General features: G+C 44.0%; 1 non-coding gene across 1 annotated transcript; it reads left to right on the forward strand.

The window, feature by feature from the left end:
• The first annotated feature begins 3,687 nt into the window (after window positions 1-3,687).
• LOC111724905 lies at window positions 3,688-3,791 on the forward strand. The gene has a single exon (XR_002773117.1). It is a non-coding gene; the product is annotated as a U6 spliceosomal RNA (small nuclear RNA).
• The last annotated feature ends 5,617 nt before the right edge of the window (window positions 3,792-9,408 follow it).

The raw sequence follows: 9,408 nt of genomic DNA on the forward strand, positions 1-9,408 counted from the left end.
CTCTTGAAAAGCTATGCACTGATGCCAGTGCCTTCAGAAAATTTTTGTAATCTTTTTCTGGATGCCTATTAGAACTATCATTGTATTAAGTCTGACAATTAAGTTCATGAACTCATAGTAGAAAAAGTGCTACTTACCTCATTGCTGGATATCTCTATGGTTACCAAATGACCAATGGGAGTACTTCAAAAGTGACTGTAAAGAAAAACAAAAGAAACCATGGTGTATAAATACAATGGAATATTAGGCAGCCTTAAAAAAGAAGAAAATCCTGTGATATATGACAATATGGTTGAATTTCAAGGACATTATTCTAAGAGAAATAAGCCCATCAAAAAAGAACATAATTCTACTCATATGAAGTTTATAAAGCAGTCAAAATCATAGAAACAGAGAGTAGAAAGCTGCTTAGGGCTGAGTTTCAATTTTGGAAGATAAAAAAGTTCTAGAGATCTGTTGCACAACAATGTGGATATACTTAACATTGCACAAATGTATAGTTAAAAATGGTTAGGAAGGTAGATTTGATGTTACATGTTTTCTACCACAATAGCAAAGGGGAAGGAAGAGAAAGGCATCAAGATAAAATGAACAGGCTGAGAGAATTCTGCTAAAATAGGAGAATGAGTGATCGGGAGTGTATAAAAGAGTTGGTTACGATTAGAAGTTTCCTTCTAATATTTGAGAGAGAAACAAGTAAAATTAGAAATGCAAACTTGAGTCTCTCTTTCTTTCTATCAAATGAAATATAAATTAGGGACCAGACTTTCTCTAAGAGCCACAGAATTTTCCAAAAGTAAAAAGTAAACTAATAGGTCATATTCTTGGTGACAATGCGGTAAACCAGAAATTTAAAGAAATTATTTACATTAAAACCCAAATTACTTATAAATGGTAAATAATTTTTCTAAAATTCTCTACCAAAAGCAAATAAAATAGTGATACAAATTATCTAAAAAGGAATTTCTGTAAAAATACATTATATAAAATATTGGGAATTTTGCCAAAGCTATTGTGAATGGAATATTCATAGCCCACCTTGACCATCTAAGCAACTGTAACCAACTGGTCAACTGATAGAGATGTTCAACATAAGGAACTAAGCCTGTTGTACTGACATGTACATGTGGTGCATGTCCGTCTATGAAAATTAAGTCAGTTGAAGGGGGTGGTCAATGTAGGAGATGGTCAACTATGGAGGTTCTACACACATATGTAAACATGTAAATATGTATTTCTTTCAGATATTTCTATTACTGGTTGATGAGACTGGAAATTACCATGTTGATCTTTTAGCTTTCCTGCCCTGAAATATGATGTGTTATTTTTAAAAAGAGAGGAGAGAGAAAAAATATTAAATAAAATCTATTATAACAATTTTTTAAAGTATAGGCATTGGTCCTAGTAGACGGCTATCCTTGTGTTTGCTCACATATTTTTATGTGTAGCATTTACATGTTCATTTTATCCCTCTGACTGTGATGACGCCTCTGAGGACAGGCACTGTTACTATCTTTGTACGCGTAGCACTTCACCCAAAGTTGTGGACATTGGACATCATTAAATGTTGCTATTTTAGGGAAGAAAGAAATAAAAGAAGGGAGGAGGGGGAGAGGTGAGAAGGGAGAGGGAGGGCTGTAGAAAGGGAAGGAGAAAATGGAGAAGGGAAGAAAAGAAGGAAGAAGAAAACAAGAAAGGAGGAGAAAAGAGGACAGAATGGGGAAGGCAGAAAGGAGGAAGTGGGGGAAGAAAATTTAGTTATAGGCATCATTTGTGCACAAATACATGTTTATTCCCTGGAATTGAAACCAAATCCCACCCATAGCTGCCTGCTATGCCCAGTCCACATTTCTGCTGTGTTATTCTGTGATGCTATTGGGCATGTCTGTCTTTTAGGGCTGAAGCCAATCAGACCCAGTCTAAGAAAACCTTTTCCCACAAGGTGCCATGCCTTTTGGAGATGTTTGCTAACACATCAACAGCTGGAGCACTGCAGAACACAGTTCCTCAAACATTAGCAGACATTACCTAATTGATAAGGGCGCCCCTCTAAGCAGCCTGTTTCCAGTTCTGTGTGACACACAATCAAACTCTATTCCCTTTCCCTGTGACATCAACATTCTTGGCCAAGTCATTGAAGGGGAACTCCTTTTCCACCCAAGATAAACTGAAATCTGGGGCTAGAACTATTTCCCGAGGGTGCCCACAGCCACATTCTCCCACCCACGCCCATCTTCCCAGTCCCTGGAGTGCCGGATTACAAGGCTGCCCCTCTGGCCTCTCTGACACTGCCCCCAGTACAGCTGTAGCTCCTCACCAGCTGCCTGTGACAGCGAGAAACAGACTGGCGGCACCAGGCATTCAGTATCAATGGACACACATGCAGGAATCCCCTAGGCTGGGACCAGCTCTCCCTCTCTGTCCTCTGAGGCTCCCCCACACAACTGCACATCCACATTGAAAACATCCATCTGGTCTCTCCTGGCAGTCAGCTCCTCGGAATAACACATTTCATTAATGGCAGTTGGAAATGGCCCGTGAACCTGAAGAGCGAAGGACTCTGGTCACTTATGGCCAGTCAAGCAAAGCACCAGCAGAGCCCTGAGTGCAGGGAAACCTCTGACACAGGCTCCAGCCCATCCCACTTTCTGCCACCTCTAGGCCCCCTGACTCAGGTGGTACATGCTGAAGTTGCTTGCCTATCTCCCGAGTACAGTGGCAAAGGATATTTTTGCCACTAAATTGGTTCCTAGCCTCTAAGATTTAAGGGAAGGCATGGTAAGTAGGAAAGAGAACATAGAAGCTTGTTGGTGGTAATTTATTTATTTAATTTTTTTTTAATAAATGAAAAATTGCTTTATCTGATCTTTGCCCTGCAGCATAAGGGAGAATTACTTTGTTGATCTTTTAGCTTTTCTGCCCTGAAATATGGTGTGTTATTTTTAACACATCTGGAGCCAACCAGACTCAGCTCCAAACACTGGGCTGTGCCCATCACTGGCTTTATAACTTGGGGCAAAGTTACAAATTGTAGCTGAGAGAGGTAACTTTGTAGCTTCATGTGGTCCTTGTAAGGATTCAGTGAGAAAACCTAGGGAGATCCCCAACCTGGAGGATGTACTCAGTAAGTACAAGCCTTCTTAGTCCATATGCATGAAGAGTTTAAAGTCAATGCCTTGGCTATACATGCCCAGATGGCCACTTTCTCCCTCTCCTCAGGTTGGCATTATCTTCTCCTTCCGTAGTAAAGTGTGACAGTATTAGCAGAGCTGTCTGAAATCCAAAGTAATGCAAACAGTGCCCAGTGTTTAACAGAGAATGCTGGCACAGTGCAGGCCTCAGAACCATCTCCCCTGGCACTGGGCCTCTCACAGCTGAGCAGCTGGAGGCCTGCAGAGGAAGTGAGGATCCAGTTGCATGCCCAGGGTCCTACCCCAAGCCCAGTCATTTGCCATTTGCCCCTGGCAGCACCCTCCCAGGTCACTGTTTCTCCCTTTCTAGGTGGGAAGGAATGATTCTAAAGGGTCTCTTCCAGCTCCAGCATCCTGGGATTCTCACTGCACCGACTTGCCCATCCTATCCTGCCCTGGTTTCAGGACCCTTCCCCAGGCCTCCCACCAGACCCAGGTACAGCTGATGCAGAGAGCACAGGCCCCTCCTCCTTCTCCCTTAAGAATGTGCATTTCTGCCCTGGCTTCGACAGCACATATACTAAAAATGGGACGATACAGAGACTGGCATGGCCCCTGCGCAAGGATGACACGCACATTCGCGAAGCGTTCCATTTAGAGAAAAAAAAAAGAATGTGCATTTCCGGAGGGAAGGAGCTTTTCTTCCAGTCACCTGAACATGTGAGCTCAACTTTGCCCCGTCACGGGAACCCATCATCAGAGACGGCACTAAGTAAACTTTTATTTCCATATCTCATTCTCGTGAAGAGAACATAGCCATGACTCCACGGAGAATAAACATACACAGTCTAATCTTTCTCCTCTCTGGGACAGTTTGTTGAAATTGCTGAAATGATGCAGACCCCGCCGAAATGGTTTGATAAGAATTCTAAGTCCAGCTTTGTGATTATTAAACAGAGGGAGTGTAGCTCTGCGGCTTCTGATCCTTTTAAAAGAACTCTATCTCTCGCCCAGATTCTGCCTCCTCCTGTGTACACATTGTGGCCTGTACACAGGCAGAGCTCATGTGTCTGTAAGGTGTGTGCACATCGGTCCCTCAGGCTTCTTTCCTTTGGGACGGTGTCTGTGCCTCTGGAGAGAGATAAAATTCCACCCCTGTTTTATAATCCCTCATTGAGTTGTCAGTGACATGAAAGAGAAATCAAAGTTTGCATGATTCATACTGCACAAGAATTAAGCTGACATAAAAATAGCTTATGCATTTCTTGATATGTAAAGATTTCTTTTCTCAGAGCTGGGGTCAGCGAATGACAGACTGTAGGCCAAATCCAGCCCATTGGCTATTTTTGTACAGCCTGTGTGAACTGAAAATTTACACTTACATTTTTAAATGGTTGCAAAAATTAAAAGAAGAATATTTCACAACACATGAAAAGTACATGAAATCCAAATTTCAGTGTCCATAATATCCATCCATGACGTTCTGTTGGAACACGGCCTTGCCCACCCGTTGACATCATCTGTGGCTGCTTTCATGCTACGATGGCAGCGTTACCTGGGAGCCAGAATTATTCACTGTCTGGACTTTTACAGAAAAGATCTACTGACCCCATCGCTATAGGATTTTATGTTATGCTTTGTTTTGTTTACTAGTTACCAAACATACTTTTTCATACTATTTCACAGATGGATGAACTGGGACCCTGAGCGTGAGCATGACTTTAAAGAATGTTCTCAGTGAGACTGAGGCCAAGGCGAAGCACATAGCTCTCCCCTGTGAGGTGCAGTCCCTGTCTAATGCCTGTACTGCTCACTGTCCTCCAGCAGACATCTCCACCCCACCCCACCCCCAAGCAAGAGCTGTTGAAATGCCCATTAAGAAAAATTGATTCTGAAGTGTGACATCACGTCCTTGAAGATACACGGTATCATGACAGCACATGATATAATGTCCTGTGCAAATATAAATTGAGTTGTCAGAGACCCGGCTGCTTCAGGAGGAGACATATGGCTGTGAAAATAAAATCATAATTTATGAAACTGTGAAGTTTGTGCTAGGAATGTTCAGCATTGAAAAATCTCCTCTTTACAGTGGACATCCAATTTAGCCTTAGAAGATCTGTGACCAGTTGCTTGCCTCCTTTGTAATTTTATTGACAAAACCGCCTAAGAACTGAGTTTTCCAGGCTTATTTATTTTTTTCTTTTGCCTTCACTCAGTATTTCTCAAGGATATCACTTTCAAATTCAACTTATATATCACTGAAGTAGCACCAGGTGAGAATCCTAGAGCAACTTTTTAAAAATCTCTTTTTAAATAAAGCATGGTAGGATTATTCATTTAAATGCTGTAAGACATTTCAGAAAAAGTGTAGCTATATTCTACTATGTTTATGCCAGAGGATAGGTGGACGAAGAAGAGTCAGGAAGAGAAATTGTTGGTCCCTTCCTGGGGAGAAATGTAAAACTTCTATTACGGTTCATAAATGACACTTTTCCCAAACCCAGATTATGTGTACTGTTTCCACAGACATGGTGCCCTAATATTGATCCCACGTGTCTTTTCCCAGCTCAGAATCAGCCTGAAGAATATGGAGGTAAGAAATACCAGGGCAGTCAGAGGCACAAAGGTGACTTCTCTTCTGATTGACTTTGGACGGCTACACCGAAGGAGATGCCACAGCAGCCACAGAAAGTGCAATGTGGGGTCCGCGTAACTCCACATCTCTGTGAGGCACAGGGATATGAGTGGGCAAATGGAGGGTCCTCTACCAGGTGCTGAGGGCAGTGTACCTTGAGTCCCCTTACTTCGTCTCAGCCACATACCTTAAGACAATCACCTCCACCCCCTCCCACCCAGCCCCCCTCATATCTAACCTAATACATATTCATGTTGAAGAGTCAGGAAGATTCAAGTTCACTGTAGAGTGCTTCTCAGTGTCAGACACTGCGCCAGCAATTCCTGAAGGTTGTGTCTTAACGTTATTCTTACAGTATCCCTGAATCATGGTCATTCTTACCCATGTTTTTCTGACAAGGAAGCTGAGGCCCAGAGACATGAATTATTTTGTCCCAAATTGCACAGTAGGAAATCCTAGGAGTTCAAATCTGTCCCCGTTAACTCCTCTTTCCCACCACCTCTCACTGTTTCTCTAGCACAAAGAAATCAACCTGAAATGGCCTTGGGGTAAGTTAGGTTCATGTTAGGAAAGAATGCTCCGAGAGCCATCGATGTTAACTGCTGGAACGTAAGGAAGGGCCTTGTGGAATAACCTCAGGGACTCCCGAGGGATCTAACCGGCATCTGCATGATGGCTGCTAACTTTTGAGTTGGATGATAATTTCTTGAAGTTAATATTTAAAAATCTATAACGTTCTGAACCCACTGGCCAAGTTATTAATAATATCTGAGCTTCTCCATCTCATTAGTTATCATACCCACGCCACTTACTACCCAAAGAAGTTCAATGGGCCATCACACTGGACCCAACTGGCCTGGACTGGAAGGCTCCACAAGGGACTGATAGAGGGTTCAGCCCTGAGACCCTGCTCAGCATTACACTTCACACTTGATTTCTCTCCTCTCTCATGTTAATGGCTCATTGCCCCCAAGGTTCTCTTTTCACCTTTTAACCATGTGTCTGTCACCTTGGCTTGTTAATGGCTTTGGGGCATCCCTTGGCAAGGCTGTTATGCCATCCAGAAAGTCCCGCCAGCTTTTCTCCTTGGTTAGGGGGTGCGTACAACTTGTAAATCAGCACATTAGTCACAGCTAAATGTTTACTGAAGAACTTTCCAAAGGAGGGGGAGGGGAAGGGGGCAGGAGGAGGCAGGGTGCTTCTTGGACAGAAACCAGCTTGTGGGCCAAGATGTATTTGAGGATGCCGTCCTGCTCAGCCCTCAGGGTGCCCAAACAGGGAATGATCGTCTGGAGGAAAATGGTTAAAATAAAAGAAACGACTGCCCCCAGAACTTCCCTCAGGAGCCCTGGCTGAGTGCCTACTCTTTTACCTTGAAGACTCAAGTATCACTTTGAGGGACTATCAGTCTGTTGGGAACCCTTCTGTGCGAGCTTTGGATTTACGTCCAGGGCACGTTTGCTTCCTTCTGAGAACACGCAGGCTCTTCACAGAGCACAAGATCCCCAGAGCCCCTTGCAGTGGAGACAGGACGAGCCCTGGCTCCTCATGCCGTCCTGGATAAGCACCGCTTGCTTCTGCCCAGAAGTCGGTTTCTGTAAAGTGACTCCTCGGGACTTGGGACCTAGCACCAAGCGTGATCTGGCCCAGTGGTTAGAGATGTCCAGACCGGGCCCAGGCTATGAGGCAGTGTGCTTTTTGTCAGTGGGAGGGTGTTTGGCGAGAATCCACTGTGGGAAACGAGAAGGTGGAGAAGGTGACGTGATTGCTGCCGGCCACTCACTCGCAGCCACTTTTCTGTTCTGTGTTAAGGTCCCAGGCTGAAAAAGACATAAACCCCACCTCAGATTAGACTGGATGCAGTTTCCGTATGCTGCGGTCCTCAGCATCCTCCCTGGGAGCAGGATATCCAGGCAGCCTTCTCAGGACAGGTTTAACCCAAGGCTGCCACACATCAATAGCAGGAAAGTGAATGGTTCAAGGGGAAAACAACCTTTGAGGTCAATGTCTTTAACTCTCCTACTTTGTAGAAGAGTCAGAGAGCTTAAAAGACTTTGCCCTAAGCCACCTGGCTTGGTGGTAGTAGTGTCAGGGGAGAGGCCAGGTCTGGTCATCCCCACCCCGACACACAGGCTCTTTACACTCAGTGCTTAGTGTCCCCAGGATACTCGCTTAAGGCAAACATGGCACAGGCAAGGGTGCAATTCCCACAACTTCTTGCCTGGTGTCACACCAGGTATAAAATGAGCATTGTGAAGACTTTGTGCCACGGGCTTCTTGGGTGAAATAACCAATCTGTCAACTTGGAAAATCAGGAGAAATAACTGTCTGTTACCCTTCACCTCTGGGTGAAGGAGGAATGAGATGTAAATATAAGTGAAGAAGCACGTTGAACACTTAGGGAGGGGAGTTATATACACACACATGGAGCAGTAGGGATTATCACACTGTAAAATTATACCCAATGTCCTGTCAGTCCATGTACTTAATGATCCTCTTGAGTCTGTCCAGAATAGTACTCTTGAGACTCCACATACCTAACTTATGAAGCAGTAGAAATTTATTGGAGAGAAGGGAGAAGGGGGCAGACCAGGAATAAAGGAAAAGACTTATTCAATGTAGTCACCCAGTACACTAACTGAACAATAGGAAATTGATGAAGAAACATAACTTGCTTTATTTCTAAACATTACAGACAAATTTAACCTGGTCTTTCTAGCCCCTCGAATTTTGGTGTGATTGTTTTACCCAAATGTGTCAAACCCTGGGAACTGAAATCTCTGAGATGTTATTGGTTTTGATGAAAAATGCTGGGCAACAGCCTCAGTTTAACTCGCTTGACCCGATATGCCAACTGGCCATTAGCCACCAGCACTCAAAAGTGATGGAACATTATGCAAATGGAGCTGGGCTTTGCTTCCCAAGGCCGGGCTCTGCTGCTCGCTCTACAAATTGATTGCTTCCAGTGAAGACAAGTCCCTGTTGTAAATTTTCCAGGTATTGATGTGTGTGAAATTTGCACTGTCTCCAGAAAGAGAACTTCATCTGGAGAGTCTCCTGGCTCTTGGAGTCCCAGAGGCAGCAGGTTTAAACCGAGCGATGCATCCCAAGAAAGCCAAGTGCTGGGTACGAGAAGAACAGGCCTGTGTGTGAGCTTCAGCTGCACAGGGTCAGCGCCTTCTGATGGGCATCTCATGTGGACGTAGGGTGGTAAGGGTGTGAGAGTGTGGCAGCGAGACAGTAGCAGGTCACAGGCAGAGCGGGAACTGATGATAAAATGTGAAACTGCAATTTTGCAGCAAATTGGAGCCACTGGGCTGGCATTTTTATCTTCTTTTCTGAGTCAAGGAAGAAGATAATCTATTTAATACATGTCTTCTTTATGAAAATTCAAAACTCTAAGACACAGGAGCATCATCTCTTGGGCTATTTGTGATTTTTTGGAGTCGCGGGGACTCCCAAATGATCTATCCTGCATCTCAATGATGGCTGGTAACTTTTAAGTTATTTAGAAAGTGATATTGTTGATTTGCTTGAATCCAAGTGTCTGGCCCCGTCACTTGAGAGGTTTGAATCAACCAGAAAGTGTATGGACTTTTCATCCTATTCCCTTAAAAGGGTCGGCAAGGATAGGACATT

This window comes from Otolemur garnettii, unplaced genomic scaffold (assembly GCF_000181295.1).
Source record: "Otolemur garnettii isolate 467f Iridium unplaced genomic scaffold, OtoGar3 scaffold00028, whole genome shotgun sequence".
NCBI classification, from domain to species: Eukaryota; Metazoa; Chordata; class Mammalia; order Primates; family Galagidae; genus Otolemur; species Otolemur garnettii.